Source organism: Ambystoma mexicanum, chromosome 2q (assembly GCF_040938575.1).
Source record: "Ambystoma mexicanum isolate Mex_15411 chromosome 2q, UKY_AmexF1_1, whole genome shotgun sequence".
Taxonomy (NCBI): domain Eukaryota; kingdom Metazoa; phylum Chordata; class Amphibia; order Caudata; family Ambystomatidae; genus Ambystoma; species Ambystoma mexicanum.
Genome location: NC_090924.1, coordinates 442,165,463 through 442,192,440, shown reverse-complemented (window position 1 = coordinate 442,192,440; position 26,978 = coordinate 442,165,463). Strand labels below are relative to the sequence as shown.

Genomic DNA, 26,978 nt, shown 5'->3' with positions numbered 1-26,978 from the left:
TGTTGCTTATTAAGCGTTCGGAGTTCCCTACATCTCAGTTGCCTATGATAGAGGTTCCTCCGACATTTGTCCCAAAGGTTGAGATTGCGGCCGATGTTGCACAGGGTATAGTCGCTGTGGACATTCCCACACATTATGTATTGTAGTTCGTTCACGTCCCGTTCTCAAGACAGGAAGTGAATACTACTAGGCAATCTATTCCTGATATTAGGAAAAACCCGACAGGGTTCTATAAAGAGATAGAATCCATTTTGCAGTCCTCAGTGTTCACCTTAGGTGACATTGATTTGTTGTTTCCTGTACTCCTGGCCGTAGATTTATGGAAACAAGTTAGAACTATTGACGACGTACCCGGGTTGGGAGATACATGGGTGAATATAACTAGACTTGATGGGGAAAGGCCAGCTGGCGAAAGACCGCCTCAGGTGATATTAACTCTGCCTGATAGAATCGTTGCTAAATTAAAAACCATAATTCCCGAAAAAAGAATTATTTGGGACAAGCTTACGGCCTGTGTCCAAGGAAAGTCTAAGGGTGCTACCGAGTTCTTTAATCGGTTCGAACAGGTATTCTCGGATTTCAGTGGACAAGGCTTAGGCACAGAGTCTGGGAAAAGATTATTTGTGGACAAATTTGTACATGGATTGCTGCCTGACATCCAGTCACAAATTATGTCTTCTGAGAGCGCTTGGCATGCGAAATCACAATCAGAAGTACTGCACATGGCTCAGTACTACGAGAACCGTGTCAATAATGAAAAAGAGAGGATTGACAAACGGAAAGGTGATTTAAAAACTAAAGTGCTATTGCAGCAAATTGTTGGGGGCCCCAGAGGGCATAGTTCTCATGTTAGAGGTCAGTATGTCCCGCAGGGGAATGTGCCCTTGGGTCCTGTGAACATTAACCAATGCGCTTATTGTCGTCGAGAGGGTCATTGGCGAGCACAATGCCCCGTCCTTCAACAAAGGTCGAATAATACATTTGGTAATATGGGTAGGCGATCCAGATGTCGCCCGGGTGTAGGGGGCCCTGGTAGAGGTCAGTTTACACAGGACCCTCAGCAACCTTTTTCGCAGGACAATCAGACTCCGAGTGTGGACACCAGGAACATATTTGATCATCCTTCCGCTGCATATTTATCTGAAGAGCTTCCTTTTGATGATATTCTGTTTCGTTAGGATTGCCCGAAGCAGGGTTTGGAACCTACACCTATTCCCGTCAATCAGAAAGGTCCCTACGTTGAAATAGTGGTGGGAAATAGGAAACATCCGTTTTTGATAGACACTGGAGCACAGAAGTGTTCCATTGATCATTCACGGGTTCCAAACTTTCCACTGTCAGGGCAAACCAATGTATCTGTAGGGTTTTCTGGTACACCAGTTGTTTGTCCGGTTTCTATGCCGGTACCTATTTCTTTGGGTCCCTTTACAGACCATTGTCCATTTTTGTTGACTTCGGATTGCGGAGAGAACTTGCTGGGGTTGAATCTGTTAAAATAATTAAATGCAGTGATTTATTGTTCTTCTGATGGAGTGCACTTGACGATTTCACCACAGCAATTTTCTGCCTCGCAATTCTTGACTAGACCTTTGCCTCCAGAATTCATTGATGTACGAGAGAGTTTGTGGGCTGTCGAGGACAATGATGTCGGTGTTTTACATATTGAGCCTGTCAAAATAGTTTTGAAACATGGAATTGAGCTGCCACGCATTCCCCAGTATAAGATTTCAGTTGAGGGCGAGCAAACTTTGAAATGTATTGTTTCCGATTTTGTGCATCGCGGGGTGATTGAAGAAATTTCAGGAAGTTTGTGTAACAGTCCGATTTTACCTGTGTACAAGAAAGGCGATAATGTAATTCCATTCCGTTTCATAATTGATTTATGTTCCATTAATAAAGTCGTGGCACCACAATTTCCAATTGTGCCTGTTGTAACTTCAATCCTAACCATGATTCCAGCTACAGCTACTTACTTTAGTGTTGTGGACTTAAAGAATGCATTCTTTAGTATTTCTATACACAAGGATAGTAGATATTTGTTCGCGTTCACCTTAGGGGGACGCTCGTTTACATTTACTCGTGCACCTCAAGGGTACACAGAGAGTCCTAGCATTTATAGTAGGGCGTTGAAAGAACAACTTGATACCCTTGAATTGCCCTTTACCTGTACTTTGCTTCAGTACGTTGACGATTTACTTCTAGCTGCTGACTCTGAGAGTGCCTGTAAGGAGGGCACGGTGTCATTACTTATTCATCTAGCTAAGCATGGTCACAAAGCTTCGCTTAAAAAATTTCAATATTGTTGTCAGGAGGTCGCCTATTTAGGCTATCTCCTGTCAAAGGAGGGAAGAAGATTGACACCTGAAAGAATAAAACACATTTCTGGTATGTCTGTCCCAAATACACAGAAGGAAGTTAGAGCCCTGATAGGTATGGCTTCTTACTGTAGGTTGTGGATCCCGAATTTCTCACTAGTGATCAAACCGATGTTGGCTTTGCCAAAGAAGGGCATTTCTTTGCCATTGCCATGGAACACGGTACACCAGCAGTCGTTTGACTTGCTTAAGACTGCATTATGCTCTGCACCAGTTTTGGGTACACCAAACTATGAAAAGGCCTTTGTGTTGTTTGTGCATGAATGTGATGGATGTGCTTTGGCTGTATTAACGCAGGAACATGGAGGGAAGAATAGGCTGTGCGGTTACGTTTCTTCTGCCCTTGATCCTGTAGAATGCGCTTTGCCAAGATGTTTGCGCGCTGTCGCTGCTGCTGCCGCATCTGTAAAACAGAGTGAGGGAATGGTCCTAGGCCATGATCTAACCTTGATGGTCCCTCACTCTGTAGATGTTTTACTGAACCGAACTCAAACGCAACACCTCACTTCTACACGGTTGACAAGATATGAATTGATCTTGTTTGCTCCTCACATTCAAATTAGGAGGTGTTGTGTCCTTAATCCGGCTGAACTCCTACCTGTCCCGCAAGATACTACTTTCAGCGATGAAGTGCCACATGATTGTTTATATATGACTGAACAAGAGACAAAGGGTAAAATTGATTTGAAACATACTCCCTTGGATAATCCGCAAGGAGAGCAGTTTTGTGACGGCTCCTGCTTCAGACTTCTGGATGGTACATCCACAGCTGCTTATGCGATCACTACATTGAGCACGGTTGTGGAAACTAAGAGAATCAGGCATAATTCTATGCAGGCCGCAGAGATTATAGCATTGACCCGAGCTTGTGAACTTTCTGAAGGGCTTGCAGTAAATATATATACTGATAGTCAGTATGCCTTTGGGGTGGTCCACAACTTTGGGACACTTTGGTCAGAGAGAGGGTTCCTAACTTCGCATGGCACCAAAATTCAACATGGCTCCCTGATAGTGCAACTACTCTCGGCGCTTGCGCTCCCTACTCAGTTAGCAGTTATGAAATGTGCAGCACATCGAAAGATTACAGATGATATAGGGAAAGGGAATGCTTTCGCTGATCAGATAGCTAGGTAAACTGCTACCGATCTCCTTACGGAGATGTATGTTTCAAGGGAATCTGTAGATGCTTATACAATAGATGAGGGTGTTGGGTCTGTAGGGGATATCCAAGCTGACGCACCAAACTAAAATGGCCGGACGCCTTGCCGATCGTGTTGTTATCTATGCACACAACCCCTCAAACTAAGACTGGGCTCTCTCCATTTGAGGTGGTAATGGGGAGACCTGCCAATATTTGGAACCTTCCTAAATGTAACTCGTTAAGAAATGTTGAAAATGTACTACTTTCAGATTATTGTAGCCAATTGACTAAAAACCTGTATTTGATTTATCACCAGGTACGAGAAGCTTTACCTGTGCGATACGAGGGCCCGGGCCACGGCATACGGCCTGGGAGTTGGGTGCTCGTCAAATCGTTTGAGCGCACCTCCTGCCTCGCGCCTCACTGGCGTGGCCCATTCCAAGTCCTGTTGGTCACCCAGACAGCGGTGCGGGTCGCTGCCCAAAAGAACTGGATCCACGCATCCCACATCAAGAAACTTCCTCACCCTGTGACGTTACAGAAGAAACAGAACCCCTTGCTGACGCTGCAACCAATGATCCCAAAGCAGTAAGCAGCACTGAGAGTGTGTTGGAGAATCTCTCTGAGCCCGGGAGGCTTGGGGAAGCTGCCATTTTGTCTCTGCACTCTCCACAAATTTTGCACCCGGGAACGGCTGGTTCGAATTCAGCCCCTTCTCTTGCCTCCGAAACGTTGCTTCCAGCAGGAAGTGACGAAATATTGTTTCCGGATCAATCAGTACCAGGAAAAGTACGATATAATCTACGACCACGAAGATAGACTTACGGCACGGTTCGGCTGTGCATTCAGAGAAGGAAAAGAGTCATCGAGGGCTTGCTTTTTTCCCAAAATTGAGAAAGGGGATTCTGTTGGCTAGGGTAGTGGAAGGACTAAGAAGTCGCTCGACCGGGAGGTCGCCAGCAACAAGCTTTGGAGTGTCCGTTTGAAGACTACGATGCCCGCCACTGCTACCGCTCGTATGGGACTTGTAAATAAGGGGGTGACCAACCGGAACAATGGACAAAATGCCTGGGCCCCGAAAATGTATTGCTGTATTCTTATAATGATATTTGGTTTTTTAATAGTCTCTGCCTTAAGATTGTGGTACCTTGAGGAAACTCACTCTTTAGAACTTTTGTTGCCTACTGAAAGTGCACCCATTGTTCCTACTCCCTTTGTACATTTGCATACTTTATCCTCTCGGGACTCCCAGCACAGACAAAGGTACCACAATAACACTTTACTGCTTATCATGAATGCTACACATGCTATTTTTAATAAATCTAACTGTTGGGTCTGCTCACATTTACCGCAACACGGGGATAAGGGGCTAGGTTGGTATATTCATCCTTTACCGTTGACAACTGCTTGCTATGCTTCTCTTAGAGCACTGTTTTTTTGGCCGATGGAATGATAGCATCTCAGGGAACTTTGATGGCACCAATTTGAATAGTTTTGAGAAACGTGTTTTGACTCCCCTGGGATGTACGCTTTTTGCAAATAGGAGTAAACCGAATGTTGCTTCTATTAGGCCTTCTGATAAACTGTCTCGTCCTTTCCAATCTTTGATTTCCTTTAAAATGGCTCCAATAGGCAATAAGGATGCCATGCCTCCTTCTTACACTGTTAACCATAGCTCCGATTCAGTTTCTTTTTGCATACAGAGGAATGGAACTCAGTCAATGGGAAATTTTCTAGGTTGTGCCAACGTTGCAAATTTGACTGGGGAGAACAGACCTTTGTATGTAGGCGAACCTGTCTACTTTGTCTGCGGTAATGTAGCATTCCCATGGTTGCCTAGGCATTGGCAGGGAACCTGTTATTTAGGGATCCTGTTACCTGGGGTGTTTATAGCTAGTACAAAAGAAGTTTCAAAGGCTCGTCCACGGCGGGATGAGAATGGTGACACCCCAGCACAAATCTTGGGAGATATAGCTAAATCAGTTGTGCCATTTTGGGGGCAGATAGCAAATTCAGAAGATATCAGAAAACTAGCGAGAGTACTGGAGAGAACCATCAACCGGACCACGGACATACTCTATAATATGACGTTAGAACAAAAGGCGATAAGATCAGTAGCACTTCAAAACCGAATGGCATTAGATGTCATTTTAGCTGAGCGTGGTGGAGTGTGCAAATTAGTGGGGTCCGCTTGCTGTGTTTTCGTACCAGATTCCTCCCCAACTATCTTCAAGGCAATACAGAATCTGCACGTCCTTAGTTCCGAAGTGCATGTTCGCGAGGGAAACTGGGATCTAAGCGCTTTGTTCTGGGACTTCTTGCGATCTTGGGGTTGGAAGGTACTTTCGGTCTTATTAATTATTTTGGGAATCCTGTTATTTCTTTATTGCTGTATTCAGTGTCTACCTGGTATGTGTTCGATGCTAGGGGGATGTTGCGCACAAGCGATAGGTTCGATAGGACATAAAGTGTAGGCCCCAGATAAGACTTCCAAAGAATATGTGTTGAAGGATATTTTATCAAATGACCTAATGGCAATAGATATTTCCGACAGTGATTCAGGGTGCATGGACGATGAAGCATGGAGTTATTTGCAAGGAGACCCAAAGTAGTTTTTAGCACTTGGCATAGGCCAAAAGGAGGGTTTGTCGAAAGAGAAAGTATATCGTGCCTCCTATTTTAATAGATATATTAACATTGGCTTACGCCAAGCTGCTCGAAAGTCGCTTGCAAAAGAAATCCGTGTTGCAAGGTCCTGACCTTAAATCCATGTAAGCCGCCATTTTAGGTCAAACCGCCATTTTAGGATTCGTTGTGTAAAAGTCACCCTGTGAGTTAAAATGGTGGACGATGTCATTCCAGAATACAACATGGCCGTCTTGACCTCTGTACATAGCTAATGTGTAACTTGCCTGCAGGCCACTTGTTGAGGTCGTGAACTGAGACCTTGTCCTTCGTTGACCTATATGTAGAAGGATTACTCGTGCAATGAAACCAATCCACGAGCATATGTTGAGACAATGTGTTCAAATACTGAATGAAGAACATCTGTTTAATTACATTGTATTTATGTTTAAGAAGGCCTGCATGGAAAATCTTAGAATACACAGTTATTGCATAGGCTTGTTGATACATGTATTAAAGGCAAACCAGTTTTATGCGGTTGTTTGACACTTGGCACGAACCCTAGATCGGTGATGTATTAAAAGGAATATTAACCCGAAGTGGGGCTGGACATCGCGCCCACCAAGTGTATAAAAAGCGAATGCATTCTAATGTACAACGTCTCTCACTGAACACACTGAACCACGCTGGAGTTCGTTGTGTTGTACTGAGGGCCAATAGCTATCTGATTTTGCTCAGTTTTTGTAACTGGATTCAGTATAAAATAAAGTACTTTGTATGTTCCTTTGTAACCGAATTCGGTGTATTTCCTGTTGGGGAACTCAGCCTCGATATTTTGATTCTGTTTTCACACGCCCAGGTCCAACCGCTCTGGAGGTGGTGTAGCTCTGATCTTCCCAGAATGGATTCCTGCCTCTGTCATTCACACGCAGGCCTACTCCTCTTTCGAATGCCTCTTCTGCAGGCTCTCTCTCTCTCTCCTAGCCATTCCCTTACTGTGGCTACTATCTATCGGCCACCTGGTCAGATCTCATCCTTCCTCTCTGAGTGGTCGGACCTCTCCTCCTCAATCCTGGCCTCAACTACTCAACTCCTCCTTCTTGGAGACTTCAACATCCACCTGGATGGCTCCTGTGCTCCCTCCGGACTCTTCCGTGACCTCTCCGACTCTCTCTCACTCACTACCCTCCCCTCAGGCCCGACTCACTCTGCAGGGCACACTCTGGACGTTCTTATCTACTCTGACCTTTCCCTCTCTGTCCCCCTCACCACTCCGCTCTCCTGGAGTGATCACATTCTCCTATCCTCTTACCTCACCCTCCCTACCCCTCAGGCCAAGCCACCTCCATCACTGCCACCCACCTTCTCGGTCATCCGACCCATGAAGCGCGTGTCAGTTGAGGCTTTTGCCACCACCTTCTCACCCCCTCCACCCCCTTTGGCTGACTCTCACCCTGACACCGCCCTCTCCATGCTCCACTCTTCTATATCTGATACTCTTGATATCCTTGCCCCTGTCATGAGAATCCGTATGAAGCCCAAAGCCAAGTGTAACTCTTGGTATGACTCTGATCTTGTCACCCTAAAACGCAAGTGCAGGATGGCCGAGAGGAAATGGCGTGCTTCATGTTCATCCTCTGACAAACTGGCCTGCCGCCTGCTGCAAAGGCAATACCGGCTCTCCGTCCTCACCAAGAAGAGAGCCCTTATCCAAGCCCGCATCTCTGCAGCATCTAACAACTTGGATGAACTCTTTAAAATCTGCAAGGAACTTGCCAATCCTGCCACAGTCTCTACCTCTCCTGTTCCTTCCCAGGCCCTCTGCACGGCACTGGCTTCTCACTTCATTTCTAAAACTCAGGACATCCTGTCCTCACGCTCCTCCTATCGACTCCTTCCTCCCATTCCCTGCCCCTCCTCCGGCTCTCCTGCAGCCACCCCCCCTTTCTCTGCCTTTCCCTTTTTCTCTGCAGACAAGGCTTCTAGACAAGTCCGATCTATGAAAGTCTCGTCGAAACAGGTTCACCCCTGTTCCTCCAAAACTATCAAGGACCATATCGATTCCCTGGCTCCTGCCATGGCTGAGTTCTGCAATCACACCTTCGCCACTGGAGTCTTCCCATCCCACCTGAAGCACTCTCTTGTGCACCCTCTTCTTAAGAAACCCTCTGCTGACCCCTCCTGCCCGGATAACTATCGCCCAATCTCCATCACTCCCTTCCTGGGCAAGCTCCTGGAGAAACTGGCCATCCCCCAGCTACATCTCCACACTGAATCTGTTGGTTGTCTTCATGACCATCAGTCTGGCTTCAGAGCTGCCAGAAGCACGGAAACTGCTCTCCTGAACATCCGTGAAGACCTGCTCTCCAACCTCGACTCCAACACCCCATGCGTCTTCATCCTGCTTGATCTCTCCTCAGCCTTTGACACTGTCAACCATGCCATCCTGCTCAACCGTCTCTGTGATAACCTGGGTATCACTTTTCAGGCTCTGGCGTGGTTGACCTCTTTCCTCTCCGACCGACCCTCCCAGGTCCAACTCGGGTCCTTCCTCTCCGATATCTTTTTCTCTACCTGTGATGTCCCCCCGGGATCCAACCTCTCTCCCTGGCTCTTCAACCAATATCTGGCACTCCTTGCCCACCGCATCGCCGCTCTCTGCCCCAACTTTCAGTGTTATGCGGATGATACTCAGCTCATTTTCAGGCTACCCTCGGCCTCCTCCTCTCCTTCCCTCAAATCTGACTATCTGTCTGCTATTCATGAGTGGTGTACAGCCAATGACCTCTGCCTTAATGCCAGTAAGACTGAGATTTTACTCATTGGCACTCCCACTCCCTCCTTCCTTGAGCTCTCTGGCCAGCCTCTCTTGGCCCTCTTCCTGCTCCCACCTGCAAGGTTAAAAACCCCGGGGTCATCTTCGACTCCACACTCTCCTTCTCCCCTCACATCTCTGATGTCACTAAGTAGTCACACTACCAGCTGTGCCACCTCAGAGGTATTCTTCCCTTCCTCTCCTTCCCCCAGAAGCTCACAGTCTCCAGAGCCTTGGTTCTCTGTAGGCTGGACTATTGCAACAGCCTCTACCTAAATCTGCCTGCCTCCACTCTCCGCCCTCTGCAACTTATCCAGAACAGGACTGCAAGACTTGTCCTTGGCCTCAAGCTCAGGGATCGTATCTCTCCAGGACTGAAATCTCTGCACTGGCTCCCAGTGGCTGCAAGGGTTAAGTTCAAAAGCCTTTGAATTGTCCACAAGGCCTTCTGGGGTCTGGGGCCCTTAATACCTTCAACTCTCTCTTCCCAAATATCTTCCTTCTCGAGCTCTTCGCTCATCCGCCTCCAACTCCCTCAAGGTCCGTCGCTTCTCCAAGCAACGAGTTGGTGGTAGATCTCTCTCCTCTGCAGGGGCCTCCCTCTGGAACAGCCTTCCTGCCTCCCTGAAACTTGAGGAGAACCATCTCCGGTTCCAGAAGCACCTCAAAACCTTCCTCTTTGCTTCTGCTTTTTCTCCCCTCCCCCCTGCTAAACTCCTGGCTCAATCTGCACTGGCTACCTGGCCGCCCTTTGGGATGTTGGGCCCAGGCCCCGCCATTATCACACCAGCACTGCCTCCCTCGCAACCCTCGCACTTGGGAATTGTATTCTGTATCCCTACAGTCCCCCACCAGCACTTATGCCTGCTCTTACCTTGCACTTGCCACCATCCGGCCGTTATTTATCCTAATATTCTACTATCCCACGTACTGCACTTTCCCCTCCCCCATGTACTGCACTTTCCACCCTCCCTTCCCCCTCACACTTTCCCCCTTCCCCTTGCACTTGAGCGATCTGAATGACACCTGGCCTAGTAAGATCGTTATCTGTCTTCCCTCTGTTCCCCCTCCCTTGCCTCGTCGCACCTCAAAACACTTGTGTATAGGCGCGTTATAAATACCTTATCATATCATCATATCATGTTGGTTTTGTGTTAATACAACCATTATGGAGGTTGATTTTTCATCATCCAGACTCTTCCCCCTTAAACTTAATCCTGTTTATATACTCTTCGAGCAAGACTGCGTGGAACTCGTACATGCATTGACGTACATAGATCTTCATTCATTTCTTTGCTTTACCCATCCCTGTTCATCCTCTTCATTCTATAGCCTCTTACTCCTAAGCACTCTTAGGGCGGTAAGCGCTATACAAAAATAGCAAAAATAAGTCAAAATAAGAGCTCTTTTCCCCTGCACCTGTTAACTTAGAACACTATTTAGCACCCAGGCCGGGGAGGCAACCAATCAGGTTGCTCGAAACGCGGTCTGAAACCGGTAATCTCATACACGTTCCGAGCAGCCTACTGGCTGCTTCCTCTGCCCACAGCACTTCTGTTGTCGCTCCGTGGCTGCTGTGGACATGGCAGAAGGGATCTGAATGGAGTCCATTTCCATGGCGGCCATCTTTAGACAGTATTTTCATTAACTGAACCGGATGCTCGGTGCATCCCGTTCAATGAATAAAAATACTTTTTTGTAGCACCCCGGGTTACCAGTGGGTAACCTGGAGTACTAATAGCCTTAAGACTCTCTCTGGCAGGCCGGATCAGGTCTTATCAGACCAGGGACACTTGTTAAAAGCCCTTGCTTTCCTCTGGCCTTTAACTCGGGCCCCGGGCCAATAACACCAGATCCGGTCCGCTGGATTGGGCCTTAACACCATATTCTTTATGTTTGTTTTGTACTGCACTGAACATGCAGAGCATCCAGCTACAGAGTGCTTAGAGAAGGGGTAGATGCAGAGTGTGGTCAGGATGAAAGATACACATGAAACATGGAGAAATAGATTTAATTCACAGCACAACAGAATGCATTCCAGTTGCCATAAGCATACCCATAAAGTTGTAGAAGTGAATTTGTGTTACATAAAATGCCAGAGTGAGAAGTTATCTACTCTCCTTGTCATTGAGTACAGGTTCTAGGAGGCCAGGGTGGTCAGAGCTGCTCGTCCACAAGGAGTTGGGCGATGAGTACCAGTACAGACGATGTGGAGTAGAGTGGTGTTTTAGGTGGCCAGGAGCCAGGATACCCCCTCAACGTAGGGCGTCGAGTTACGGCGGCAAGTCCATATAATCATCTCATGCCACATATGGGACAGTTACCTGTGCACCTATTCAAATATAACCATTGCACAATGACGTATAATACACCAAAAGAGACAGCCCACCCTCCACCTCCGAAATGATAATAGCCAACAATGAATTGCCTCTCTTGTTCTTAAGAGAAATGCGCCTGAGCGTGTTGCTTTGATCAACTGTGTAAAGTTTGCGTTCAGCCTCTTGATGCTAAGACCATTAAAGATAGGAAATGTGCACTTATTTACTTAAATTCATTCCACAAGAAGAGTGCTTCCACCGTAAGAGGTGGCCCATGCTTGCAACTACGAACCTGTTGTGGTGTTTTTGACTCATGCAATTACAACATAAAAAGTCCTCTAGAGATCTTTCTCTATGATAACAATTTCGAAGAGTCATTTGTTCAAACCAATTGTGGGAGCCCTTCGTGTATGAGTACCCTTGAACCTATTCATCGGTGTATTTTGTTTCTGATTGAACCTAAAACAAAGACAACTCCCAAACCCTCTGCACCTGTTTATTGTTAACCAAGACACAAAACGTCAAGAAAAAGCAGAAGTGACACTGGCACATCTATCAAAGTCCCCAGCAAACAAGTATATCTCTTACACCAAAAGGGGACAAGTCCTCAGCACACAAAGACATATTCTGTTTAATTTCTTTTAATTTTGCATGTTACAGTTATAATCTTTTCACACAGCATCTGCACAATATAAAATATTAAATACAGTATAAGAAATCCATAGCATATACATTTCTAAAAACCGAAAAATGTACATAAAAGCAAGAATATATACAATTTATCTTTCAACATAACATATACAGGATTCCAGTACACCTTTCCTCAGATTAATCTTACTCAGTGCAACTGATTGGCCCAGTCACCCGCAGTGGTTTATCCAACTTAACTAAATCCCTTTTATTTAACAACATAATGTCAGCAGCCTTCTGGACATCTACAATTGCTATAGCCATGCCTAAACTACAACCTGAAACACTTCTCAGCCAAACATTCTCTCTCCTTTTTATGTGATTGTGTTCCACATGTTTACTGTATTAGTCAATATAGACCCTTTGCATGGCAGGACATGATGTTAAGACATGTCTAATAGTCTCGACTTCATTCTGATCTAGGCACATCCTACAAATTGTATTGCACTGAGGGATGCCCAACCAGGCACTCCTATCAGCCAAGACATCCAATTTATTGAATCTATGTAACATGAACAACCTAACATCTCGTGAGGGAATATGGCGTATATAGAACTGTGGGTTCTTAAATAGAAAAAAACATCTGGGATAGGGTGATGAGAGATTTCTAACTAGCTATTATATTGTGGCTACTCGCCCAATCCCATTTCTCTGCAAAGTTACAACATTATTTCATCATAATGCCTATACCATATTCCCAAGCAGGTCTCCACCCAATGAGCTGAAAAAAACACTAATTGAACTTTGTATGTGCCAATAACACAGTGCTGTTCTGGTTTAATAACGCATTCTTCACAATATACAGCAGTAAGGACTCACCGAAAGGGTGCTCCCTTCATAGTTTCTTGCACAGTCCCCCGGCCGATAGCGCCAGCACTAGTAAACCGCACTTGCCTCCCAGTACAGTCTCGACTATCGTACAATCAAGTCCAGGAATATCGCCATAGGCATCCGCTCTACATACGCCAACACAGCGATGGCTAATGATCATCCCACCTCCTTGCTGACATTGGCCCCCCACTGTCCGGATGAAAACGTATACTGCTGGGGATGCCGCAGCTAATACCAATGACACATTTACACTCTATAATAACTAAGCCGCAATTCCACCTCCCGGATGACCTAGGCATCTCCTACACTAACTATGCAATGGTACCCAGATCCTTCTTCCCATCTCAGATAACTACAATATCGACTCCAATGCACTGAACAACATCTATCAAACCATCCAGGCTTGATGGCGCAACATGCCCTATGCCTAAACAATGAGGAATCTGAGCTGCTCTTCATTGGAACATGAGCTGGCTTAAGAAAACTTTAAGGAGACTATGAATCTTGTCATCGACAGTGACCTTGTTCCAGTCTCAAAAGAAGTAAAAACGTTGGGGGTTTATCTGGACTCTTCGCTCTCCCTAACAAGACAGGTAAATGCCATTGCCTCTGCAGCAGCGTTCACCTGTAAACATATCAACACCTGTAGACCTTTCAGACGCCTGAAAGTTGCATCACGTTTGAGAGAGCTCTTATTCTTTCCAGAATAGACTATTGCAATGCCCTATTCGCAGGCTTTAACACGTGGAACATGAAATATCTACAGGTAATACAAAACAAGAGCAGAATTGGATATTGCAATTAAAGAGCATATCTCTCCTGCAAGACGGAATGCCCACTGGCTGCCTGTTCGTGAATGCATCTTGTTCAAAACACCCTTGTTAATGCACAAATGCTGGTCAAACACTGCCCCTAGATACTTATCCAGAAATGTCACCAAACCTCAATCCAAGAGACCCACCCGGGCCGCCCCTCGTGCTTCCACTCCATTCCCAGATTTAAGCTGCAAAAACAAGGGGCTGTAGCTTCCCAGTTGTGGCTGCATAAAACTGGAACGCTTTCCTGCTTGCTCTGAGATCAGAATCCCCATTCTGGTCCTTCTGCAAAGGCCTTCAAACATGACTATTCACGTTAGATCCTTAACCGGTCAAACCATTATGCTCTTCTATAATTGTAAACCTTATTGTGTTTAAGTAAGAACACGTCTGTATCTTTTCTCTCTGTGACCAGCGCCCGGATACCCATGGGTTTGGTGCGCTCTACAAATGCCATAAATAAATAAATAAATAAATAAATAAATAAATAAATAAATAAATACATACATACAAACATACATACATACATACATACATACATACATACATAAATAAAGAAACAGTAACAAGCCCACCTCTGCACACATCATTTATATAAAAAGCTTTCCATGGTTGATCTCAATCATGGTTGGAAGGGAGATCAAGCCCAACTCCAATCTCACTGCCTCCAGAGGAGTAGACTTTGTCAAAACCAGGACTTTTCTCCAAACAACCCCCTCCAGTCTGTTTGCCCAAACCGTATAATCTCTATATAAGGTCTCAAGTGCAAAGAGAATATGACTTTCATGCCCTGCCAGGAAGGCGGACATGGCCTTTAACAGCCCGCCAGCATGAGTTAAGGCAGGCCCAGGTGAAGCGAGGGCCTCAGTTCGGGCTGTGGGCCGTTAAAAGGCCATGTCTGCCCTCCTGGCAGGGCATGAAAGCCATTCACAGCCTGGAGTACTTCCAGGGTGTGAATGGATTTCTTAAATTTTCATCGGGTGATCTGCACTGCTTGCGCAGCTGATCTCCTGATGAAAAATGAAAAAGAAAATGAAAAAAGATGGCCGACTAAGTCCCTTTTCCATGTCTATGGCAGCCAGACGGGGGAGCCAGACGGGGGGAGGAGTGCTTTGACTGGAGCTCAATGCTCTGTTCCCGTGGGTAAGTGGAGAGGGTGGCGGGTGAATCGGGTCATTTTTGGGGTGGGGAGGCAACATGGAGATGCTCCCTGTTGCCACCCCTCATTGAAAGAATTAAACAAAAAGCACCACCCAGGGTAGGGACTTGGTGGCTGGGACGCCAGGTGGGGATTGTGTATTCTCGCCTGCTGCTCCAGGCACCTGAATGGCTGAGCTCCCTTCCCCGGCTTCAAATTACAGAGATTAACTTCTGCCTGTAAATATGAATAATAACGATAAGGCTATATCCAGCGGTACACCTGGCTGGCAAATTGCCTACCCGTTGCCATAATAGCCAATGCTTTTGCACGTTTTCTTCCCAGAAGATCTTTGCCCTTTCTGGACAAAATCTCCAAACCCAGATAGCAATAATGATGCACTTGTTCAATAACTCCATCACTGCACTTTATGAATGGACTAGTAGTGGTCTCTACCACCTACACTGATTCAATGTGATCCTTTGCTGCAGTTAAAACCGCCTTCGTGTTTGTAGTGACCTTCTACAGAGCAGACAACGGCAATGGTCTTTACACCCGACTCCCAGTGAAGTCAACAAGCTCCAAACAATCCAAAATGAGGCACCTCATCTTATGTACTCCCAGTGCGAAGTTGAGGCCACATCTAGCCAAGGTTGAAGGCCCTACACCGGATCCCAGTTAACGAAAGAGAAGCTTTCATAACCTTGTTACCCTGTGCCTCGCCTACAAATGCCTCCACACAGCACCCCAAGCTTCATATTCTGAATATTCCAGCACTATGCACCTCACAAACGCCAGGAATCTATAATGTGGAACCTAAGAGATACGCAGGAAGAACTCCACCTGCCCTGGGCTCCACCCAACCTCTGCAATGCCCTCATGGCACACCTGGTTGCTGAGACGCACTTCCTCGAATTCACAAGCAGTGTGAAGACAGCTTTCTGGTGAAGCTATGCCAGCTAGATAAGTACAACTCTATAAAGCCCTTCACCTTTGACAAAGCAGTTCTCGCTTCCCGAGAAGCCTAGGACAGGCCCTGAGAATACACAAGTGGCAGTTGGATCTCCACAGGCTTCCGCATCTTGAGGCCCATCGTGGTTTTACTCTTTGCACCTGCTTGCCTGTGGATGTAATCTTCATAACTGTGGCAATCTGGCCAATTGACGGCCATCTTGAATGGTCTCCACCTTCCTTGCCACATTATTTGCTTAACCTAGCACCTCAAGGCAGACGGTGGGGAGCGTGTAGTGCCGTACAAATCCCAGAATAAATGATTACAATCTAAGTAATTGCGATCCATAACACAGGTGTCCTTGAACCTAGAGAAAAATGATGCCTCGTACATGACCAGGGCCAGTCAGCATGCAGGGCCTTCTCTTGCACCATAAGAGACACGCCATCCAGTACCTAGTTTACAGCCAGTGCATATACCGTCGAACGTACCAAGTCAGAGACGTAGATGGAGGTGTGGCTTTGGGGCAAGGTTGATTCCGTGTTTTTCACGAGGTTCAGCCTGCCATTGGGTGAAACGTAGCAAGCACCCAGGCATGTAACTTGTGCTTCATGTGACAGGTCAAAGCAAGCTAAAATGACTTGTCGCCTTATAGACGAATGCCCCTCTCGGTAATACAGAGTATCAACCTAACCCACCGCCCCCCCTAAATCCCAGCCTGAAATCGCCTTTCCCATCTCCAATGCCTATAAACATTCATAGCTGCGACATCAGTCGCTCCCCTGCTTCAAATCATCTGTCTACCTCACTCCTCCCTATGAGTCCGACTCCTCCCCCAACACTTCATGCTCTCGGCTAGCCTGTCCTTACCCAGATAGAGCTAACGGCCCCTCCCTAGCTCCCTGACCCCCCACCCCCAAGAAACTGCTCCTACTTACCGAATTTAGCTAGCCCTCTCTTCTGTACCCTTAGGCAATACACCTGGCCGACCCATCCCACCAGTGACAGAAATTATACACAAGACAGGACAATAACGTCCTGCTATCACAAAAAAGATTCCAATCTTTAGCAATACACAATGAAACCAGGCCACTAAAAGGGAAATGGTAGAAGGCCCCATCACCCACGCACGGCAATCCCTCCCCTCACCTTATTTAATACCCCAGAACGAGACAACAACGACGTTCCCTCAAACCAACTAGCTAAAAAAACAGGGGAAAGTGGGCGGGGATCAGCCACCAGTGGAAAAACTGTTGGTGATTCTTGTAAGTCTGTCTTCGAAGTGATACCTGGTCCCAAAGGCCAAAAACAGGACGGCCCTTTGTGTGGACTTGGCTGCCTGACCCGTACCCAGACATGTAACGTATGTGTCACAGAATGCTTTAATATGACAGGTTAGAAAAGCAGCATACAGAAAGCATGGCAACCTGGCTTGCTGTCTCAGCAGGCCAGTGCCCTCACAGCTGCATGGCATTTCCCGTGGTGCACATTGCAGTGATTTTTACTGCACCATTTTAAGGGGGGCTGCCCCCTTGTATCCTATCCTACCACTTCCCCTCTACTGCCCTACCCCTATACTCTCTATCTTGCTACCCACTGAACCTCAACCCCTTATACAAAATACTGCTGAAAAATGCGGTGAAATTTCGCTTTTTGGGATTGCACAGGTGAAATGGGGACACCTACATTCACAACTCGTTAATACAGAGCACCAACCTAACCCAGCCCCCTGTCCCAAAAAAAACGCACCCTCAATTCACCCTCCATACCACCAATCCTGGTAACCATTCTCCGCCATGACCCCAGCAGCTCCCCCTGCATAGACTCACCTGTCTACCTCGCTCCTCTGTATGAGTCCTACTTCTCCCCATATCTTCATGCCCTAGGCTGGGCTGTCTGTGCCCAGGTAGAGGTAACGGTACCGCCCTAGAAGCCCCTGCCCCACCCACCTGAAACTGCTCTCTCACTTAGGGAAATCCCCCCTTAGAAGTTGTCCTGTCTCCCTAACAGCCCTCTCACCCAAAGCCATCTACGCTACTTGCCCATCTCAACAAAGTTTTCCAGCAACCAATATAATCCCGACAAACGCAGTTTGTTGCCCATAAAGGCTCAATGAACACCATCTTACCTCAACATATAAATCCCTTTGTACTTTATCCCTTTGTGCACTCTGACCTTAACCTCACAGTTATGCCAACAGGCCACCATCTCATTGAACTTTTCCCGTGTCCTGTCCATGGCAGGCTGAGTTCTCACCCAGCCCAGAACATCCTGGTCAGCAAAGCCATCCAGAAGATCCCTGTCAGACCTCATTGCCTCCTCACTGCCGTTGAAGCATTCCTCATAGCCCTCATTAACACCACACTTGCTTCTTTTCCCAGGTCATTTTCCTCCAGATGAATCACTAGCAGCACGGCTATGGAGTGACCTTCCTTCATGGTCACCAACATTGGCATGAACGGCCTCATTTCATACCCCCAAACCACGCCACTTAAGCAGAGCAGAGCCATAACTAACTCTCAGCTGCCTCCCCCAACCCGGCCTCTGCTCAACTTGGTTTCCAGCCCACGAAAGAGTTTCACCAGAGCCAAATTCCAGTGCTGCAGAACATCTCACTGGCCACAGAGTCTACAACAATACCAGGGGTAACAACAAAAAGTAAATCTTTAACACTCTGCTAAAGTAGCCAGTAACAATGGCATTGCCAATGCCCTCTTGATCCTTTCTCCCTAGCTCAATCCTCCAGCATCCTTCCCTACCCATCCCCCCCCTGCCCTTCCCGCTGATGACTCATATCCCCAAAACCATTTTCCAAAGTAGGCCACATGCAATGGTTATCGAAGACAAGCCCTTTCATATCACCAACCCCCACCCCAATGAATCTCACCAAGCCTTGCCCAGCTACTCATGAATTCTGACCCTGAGCATGGCAAAGCATCGATGGAGCCAAGAGCACTCAATCAGCTGTAACACTCTCATCATCCCAACTCCCATAACTCCTGATTCATACTTGTTGGTTGGTCATCCGCACCTGGGGACAGCCCGCGGAATATCTGCCATCTATCCAGCCCCAAAACAAGCCTAGCCTGAAATACAATGTTTTTCTCCAGACAGCCCAACATAAACAACCTCAACAAACATAACACCTTCTTATCCCTTGCTAACTGTCTGATCAGCGTATGCACCTATGCCATGGGTACCATACACCCTTTCCGGTAACCCTTATGCCCCGCAGGCACTTCCTAAAGAACTCGAACATCTAGAATGACTTCAGACATGACCCACCCACATGCACAAGAGCCCTCGCCAACATTCTATAACCCTGCGTAACCAGCACCACTACCAATGGGAAAAACTCCAGGAACACAATGCTAAGCCATAGCCCTACCGGAACACTGCCCATGGCTCTACACACCAAAGCCTCCCGTCCCAGCAGCACTGAAAAAATCTGCACCGGGCACACCTCCAGCTCCCGAGGCAGCCATATTAAAGTGATTCCAAGAAAATCAGCTAGACTTGTAAATCCGCTTTCCCGTGATGAGGTACTCTAACCCCTTTAATGCTAATTGCTATGTTTCTACAGAAAGTAATACCTGGAGCCTCCACTTTACACGCAACATTGAAATGCCCTAACAACTTCTGAACCATCCTCAACTCTAACTTCTCTTCAGCCAAATCATCATCCCATAAACATAAAAACACAAAACATCCCTGCAGGCAGCCTGGCATAGACAGCCACTGAAGCCAATTAAATTCCCAATAAGGCTAATCCCATGGGCGGCCCCTCCATTTTTTGTGGTGCTTGCGGAACTCCATAAAGCCCTCAAATAGCTGCAGCAACCTACCACACTCCTGTTCATTATCAGAACACCCCAATTTAATGAAATCCTCCAGACAGTGAGGCATCCAACCATTCGCCAAAAGTGAGCTGAAACCAACATTGCCAAAAAGCGATGAAGTGCTCTAACAGCCTATGGGCTGGAAGGATAGCTCAGGGGCAAGACAACGCAACGCAACACAGGTTCGAATCCCGAATCCACACTTAGAAACCACTCCTGGTATTAAGCGCATTAATAATGAACAATTATAGATGGACATATAGCCCTGTCCACAAAGGTCCTGCCCCCAACATCCAGTAGCCATGAGGATGGCCTGGTATCAATCTATAAGCCGACTTTAAGTACAGTTGCCTCTTACGTGCTCTGATCAATATTTGAATACGCACCCCCACCCCCTCCTTCATTCCTCTTGATCACTGAAATATGGACTGACAGGTCCTCGAGCCATGACAAATGGTGAATGAGCAAATTCCCACGGCTTCTCCTTAGGTACCACCCCAATGGTGAAACCCCCAGATATTCCAATGGCCAGTTGGAAAAGGGGAACTCTATCCCACCTCCACCACCCAATGTAAGGATCTTCTCTCCACCACAACAGGTTGCCTTCTTGTTGACACCAATTACTCCACCCACCTCCTCACCTTAGGACCTCTGTACTCTAACCTAAACACTGCAGGGAACCATCTCCCAGTGCCCTTTCCCTCTCAGGAAAAGAATCCCGTATTTCCCCCAATCATTGAACCTTAACCGGCATAGGATGTCTTTCCCCCAACACCCCTTTGGTTAGCTCTCCCCCATCACTGAAAACTGCCTCATCCTATGCTATTGCACATTGCATGTCTGCATGTCTTTCTCCAGACCTCGAGCATTTGTGCCAAAACCTGCAGAATTGTCTAAAGTCAAGTCTTTGCTGAATGCCCAGTAGACCACAAGCGGAGGCAATCTAAATCCTAACTCCGTTCCCAGCTAGGTAGAACAGCCAGGTAAGGGCCAAAACGGCAAGACACTGGCCCCATGAACAGAAGGCTCCCGGCCTTGCTCATTATGGGGAGAGTCGTACTGTGCTCTTCGCTATTAACCACTGACATGCTAGGTCATCGCACCCCTACCCAAGACACTCCACCAAAGAGACCCCGGCCGAACCAGCTTCCTGCACAAATCTGAAAAATCCTTGCCACTAAAGTTACTAGCTGCATACACAAGCAAAAGGGGTGTGCCACCCCCCAAAACACCCAACGGGCCAATACAGTACCCGAGGTGCAGGAGGCCACACTACTTTATTATTGATGTATTTTTTTTATATTGTCGCACTCAGGGTACTCACAGAGCGTCACCAACTGGCACACCAACCTGCCCAGGGCAGGCTTGAACCTGCTGTTACACTACCCCGACTCCCAGCATAGCTACAACACCCAGAGCTGTCGCAGGGTTTTGTGAGGCCCGGAGGAAAACATTTGGTGATGCCTTCTTTACTTTTTTTTGCACTGGAGCAGTAGCACTACTAGCAGGAGACTCAGGGACCATCCGCTTCCCTTGCCCCCTTTGTTATATGCATCGAGAACTCCAAAATAGGTTTATTCTGGCTGCAAATAAAAGAAAACAAAGTCATCTATCTCCACAGGAGAATTGTATTCCTAAGGTTTTTATCACATGCATATGCATATTTACACGCATTTTATTTTTAAAAGTGATTTATCTAAGTAAGTTTACATTAAAACTCCATCTACGTGACAAATCTTTGAAAGAATCTAGCAAAGATTGTGCATCTCTCCAGGGCGGTGTCTCCAGAGACTTTCATCCACTGTGTGCAGGTTCCACTCAACACAAACTATTGTGAAGATGTAGAGCAGTGACTCTCCGCCCCTCCTTCACCTGCTTTCCAGCTAGTGGCAATGAACCACATTAGCAATTCCTACAGAAAAACCTCGAGACATGAAACATCCTTTATGCTGACAAAAAAGATGCCACCAAATTCCTGGTTTGAACAGTGGCATTTTAAGGGTTGTTGGTGCAGACACACTTGGGGGCTCCTCAAAAATCAAAAAGAAAAATGAAGGTGCTCAGGAACCTCTGTTCGCCACCTCCCGCAACCCTCCGAACAATCAATAGCTTAATATCCTCCCCTGGCAGAGATCAAAATAAGCATGGGATCTTCTGACCTGCCTTCCTCAGTGCTAGAATCAGAATAATGAGAAAAGTGCAATTACAAGGACAACATGGGTACTCATTGGGTAGTTGTGTTCTAGCATAGGTACAATTTCAACAACAGCAGCCACGAAGAAGATATAAGGGGTCATCACAGGTTGGGCGGTATCAACGCGGCAAATCCGCCGGGATGCCGCCCAACGCAAATAGCGTTACTGCAACTCAGTCCGGTGCTATTAGCTTCGAATCCCGAGTTGCGGCAAGGCTGTAAATCCCCATTTTATTCAGAGTCCATAGGACTCTATGGTGCATTTTTGGCACATTTACCCTTTCGCAAATTGCGCTGCAACAAATATGCCAGAAACGGGTGGAAAGTCGGCAGATTTGAATCTCCCAACTTTCCACCCAAAATTGGGAATGGGCCGAGCGGTAATGCAGCGGTAACAGCGTTACTGCCACATACAGATCAGTAACAATATTAAAAGGTTACACATACCCCAGCATAGATACAGAACTCAGATTTGCAGCATCACAGAAAGTACAATTGCTCAAGCCTGGATATAGGATGAAGATTACAAGGCAGGTGCACATATAACATCAGTAGTGGATGCCTGTTAGAGGTTACCAGGAAGGTGCGCATATCCAAAAATAGACAGATTAGAAAAGCTTGGCTTTCAAGTGCTGTTGCCATGGGTGAGCCAATAATCAAATGACTATGGGTGTGTAATATATGAATGGCCACTACAATACTATATGAAGCAACACCACAACCAGTAAGCCCATGAGTGAAGCTTATTTGAAGCAGTTACCCTGGCAGCTACGTCCTTGTGAATGACTGACACTTTTGAAATATTTAGGTACTGTCATTTATAACAGGATAGACACTGAAATGAAATGTGTCGGCGAGGATCACACACTCATGTTAATTGGTAAAGCTGGGATTTGAGCCCACTCTATAACTTTTGCGCTTGACTACATTATTTCCTAATTCTTGTCAAGCATCAAAATAAAATCATTGTGAAAATCCATAAACTAAAATAATTACATGTTTCAGAGACCTGGCAAGCAAAGTGCACAATCACATGACAAACCAACATAACATGTTTTAAAAAAATCTTTTTAGGATCTTATTATGCAAAAGGACTAGGATTGAAGTTGTATTTCTACATCATAAATGGGAGTCTTCACGGGCAAGCCCTAATTGCAGTGATTTTGAAGATTTTGAAACACTCAACAAAATACTTGTGTGATAAGGCTGCCTGCACATAGTGCTTGTTTGACACAGACTGTGACGACTCATGACATAAAGAACATCGTAAATTCTAGAGGAATGGTGCAAGTTTGAGTCTAGGACTTTTCTACTCAAGTGTTCTAGATGAAGGTATAGAGCAGTCAATGGGCTAAGGAATGCACGCAGAATGTGACATTGCAAACCTTTTCACTGAAGCTAGATTAGTACTGTACAATTAATGAAGATGATTTGTTTAGGATCACTGTATTATCTGGTGGTAAAACTCGGCTACTGGCCTCTGCACATTGGTTTCACAATCTCTAATTTGACTACGTAACAACATCTCCCAACCAACACAATGTCCTCCTTATTGGGGACGGTAAGTAGGACTGCATCATCTTAGTACTATTTTAGCATTTTAAACAGGTGTTTATTGTTGTAGGTACATTTTTTGTAGCCCAGTGAGTGTCACTAGCAAAAGCTTTTGAACAGTGAGATCTCGTCCCATCAAGCTTTCTGCCATCCATGAATTCCGGCTCAGAAACAGGAACAAAAGAAATCAGGCACCAGGGGGGTTTTCTCAGCAGTCTTTGTTTGATGAGTACACAAGACACTTCTGAAAAAACACACAGCAACATTTTGACTTCAACCTGCTTATATAGGCTTATTTGGATAATGCAACAGCCTCATGCAAATTACTACTTGGTGAAAGTATGCTTCTGATGCGTTCTCTTAGCCAGAGGAATAAGACTCACTTGTCTGTGATAGGGTGACTTATCCGGTGCACCCCAAGCCCACATTAGCATACTTGGCATTAACACCTGCTGTCTGACACAGACTGATAGGCTATTTTAAACCCAGCTGAACACAATTACAACATTCTTCATCTTCTGCCAAAAAAACATAAGTCAATCCCTTGTATGCTTCTCAAGGCCTTGTCAAGTTTAGTTAGCCCGTATACTGTGGAAAAATAAATATAAGATCAATTGTGATGCCAAGTAACACAGCTGTTCTGTTCAAATTGGTAATTTCCCTTGCCCTTATTTGACTCCATCATCAATCTTGTCTTCTTTTCCTGCCAAATTGCAATATTAAACTTCCAGACTCAATGATCTCCCTGCGATTTGCTGCCAAAGACTCTGTTGCTTATCAGCATGAGCCAAGGCTTTCACACTTGACACCATTTTGCTCCAGGTATCCATTCTGAAATATCTCTGTGTGCCACTGTGCTAAACTTCAGGGAGCCATTAATTATTTGTTTAAGCATTTCTCACTTAATCTCTTTTTCATAATATATTTTTATATATTCATCATATATGTGTGATGTTTAAAGCACCCTTCACTTCCTGGGCCATTTTAACCCAGATATCACAGCACCATGTGCACCTTTTACCTTAAATAAAAGACGTTATAATCCTGATTTCTGCAATAATGTAATCATGGATCTGCCTATCATGTTATCTGTACTTAGAAGAGGGGGGTTGGCCCCCATATACAGTTTATATGCACAAATGATGGAGAGGGCACACAGGTTAATTCTGTTTTTTCGGCATTGCCTGCTGTGGTACAGCATATCAATACAGATCTCTGCAACAAGTACTTAACTCGCTGAGCTATCTTAACCATGAGGGAACTCAAACCTATCAATATTGAATGCAGTGGCCATATAATCTGGTATGTTACAGGCTAAGTAGGTCATTATAAGGAGCAAGTACACGTTTCTTGTTTTTATCCTTGTGCCTGACTTGTATATTTATTATTGATTTTGATAACTGCTATACTACATGAATTTGTGTTATTTCCAGACTTTTCTTGAATTAACTGATGTTTGTAAAAGTGTATAATGTTTGATAATAACCAAAAGACAATATAACTATCAGAAAGCCTATCAATATGCATTTCAACTGGTTATTGTTTGTGATTCGTATGATTAAAATGCTCAATAGGTTGTGCTATAGTGAATGGACAAATTGGGTAACTACAGTAAACATGTAATGCATTACAGATTCAATTGGTATTATTAAACTGAGTTGCCAGAGCTTCATCAGGAGACAAAACATGATCTTGACTTGTGCAAGTCTTGTTAAAAAAACACACAAAACCAGAAGGCCAGTGACTTCCTTGCATGTGATAGCCAGGTTGGGGCCTATCACAGGGTGGGACATCTCGGTATGTGCATACAAGCAGACCCACAACATGTCCTGTAAAGCACTTGAAACAACACAGTGTCCAGGTTGCTGAGTGCTGAATTCTGTGTGCAGAGCACAGCTCAGAGGGTCTCGGTGGGAGCTGCAATCACACTCCTTTTGAAGCCAGCCAGCACCCTACAGCTTAAGTTGAAGTTTATGTTATGCTGTGCAGAGCAGGAAATGGTCTAGAACAACACGGAGCAGTGCTCTGCCAAAAAATGTCTTGCCGGAGCCCTGCTCTATCCTCCAGACCCCAGAGATCCCAGACACAACTCTAGCAGATCCTCTGCCTTGTGTGTAGTGCAGGCTGCTTGCCACTGCATGACCCATTCTTCAATGAGCGTTCAGACACTTTCAGAAGACTCTGTGTTCTTGCTTAGTCTTCTGAAACCAGTATGCTTGTTGTAGCGCAGGTTGCACCCACTGCACCACCCATGCAACAAGCTTCAGAACACCCAGCACTAGGGCCTGCATACAGAAACTGCTGAAGCCTCACATACAGCTTTGCAGCTGTTCAAGCTGTTATATATGTACCGGATTTTACAGACATCTTTATTAGGGTGAATATTGTGACCAATCAAAATAGAAGAGTCCATTATTCACTTAAAAGGTTTTTTTTAATGAATCACTATAAAACAAGTTAAACATTTAAAATTGTGGACATTATGTTGTTCCCATAATGCTCTGTGCTTTTATGCAAATCGCCAGGATTGAGTTCTATATAGAGATAGTGTGTTGCGCAACCTGGCCCCGGGGACACCCCCCTTGGCCCCGCTCCCTTCCTCCCAAAGCCCCGCCCCGCGTAAGAAGTGACGGTTGCCTCAATAAATGTTTTCCATTTCCAGCTCTGATGATGTGCTAAGAAACCTGATGGTGCCAGGAATGATTCCCCACCCACCTTTGTAATGTGCATGCTGCAAACAGCATATTTATAGGAAAGTAAGTATTTCGTTTTTGTATGTGAGTACTGACATGAAGCAGCCCCTCTGGCACCCCCTACGTGATGGCCCTGACAACACCCCCAAGTCCCACACTGACCCCAAGGACCAGCCCACCCCAAAAGATACAGCAGCCTGTGCCACATGAAATCGATAACCTTATGCGCCTCGCCACAGGCTTTAAAAGGCCATTATGGCCCAAGCACTACGAAGACAGAAATCCTGCGATCAACCACCCAGGAAATCCCATAACTGTTGGTGATTCTCAGGGTTATTGTCTTTTGAAGCGTCGGCCGCCAAGCCCTCAGGCCAATGATGGGATGCCGTGTGTCCCCAGGGACGATATCAGGGCCTTTCCAACTTTTTCATTGAAATGGGCCTCAAGCCTCAGGGGGTCAGCGAGCAGCTGTCCCTATGTTGGAAGACTTATCACAAAGCAAAATATTTCTTTAATTTAGGACATTAAATGTGCACTTTGCAACTTGCACCTCAAGAGTTGCTTTTACTGAGCCCTCAGGCTGTGACCTCCTCGGGCCCTCCAGCAGTTGTTATCATCCGGTTTCCTTTTTACTCCATTTTCCACTACATTAGCACCGTGCTGACAAAAAGCAATACATAGCTTTTCACTGGATATTCAGTGCTTCATCTCCCACCGGCTCCCTGTCCTGTGATTTACTGAGGCTATTAACCCCCTCGCTGCATTCCGTTATGTCGCCATTATAATCTAAGAACTTCATGGGTGCTTCAGTCTGTTTTTCCTACCAGTAGACAAAGAGGCCTCCAGACATCATGTTGAAATGCGCCCTACACGATTCCAGAAACATCTTCAGCTGGCCCCGAGTGTCCCAGACCGCAGCACCCGCCCAAACTCTCGCGAGTGGCGGATTATACCTCTTCTGGTGATCAAAGCATAGCACACAGTAACCCTTGCCAGGC

The 26,978-nt window shown here is 46.0% G+C and overlaps 1 protein-coding gene across 4 annotated transcripts in view; it reads left to right on the top strand.

Moving 5' to 3' along the window:
• Window positions 1-26,978, top strand: part of LOC138569486 (metabotropic glutamate receptor 8-like) — a 647,717-nt gene that overhangs the window by 62,077 nt on the left and 558,662 nt on the right. The gene's annotated exons all lie outside the window — the stretch shown is intronic.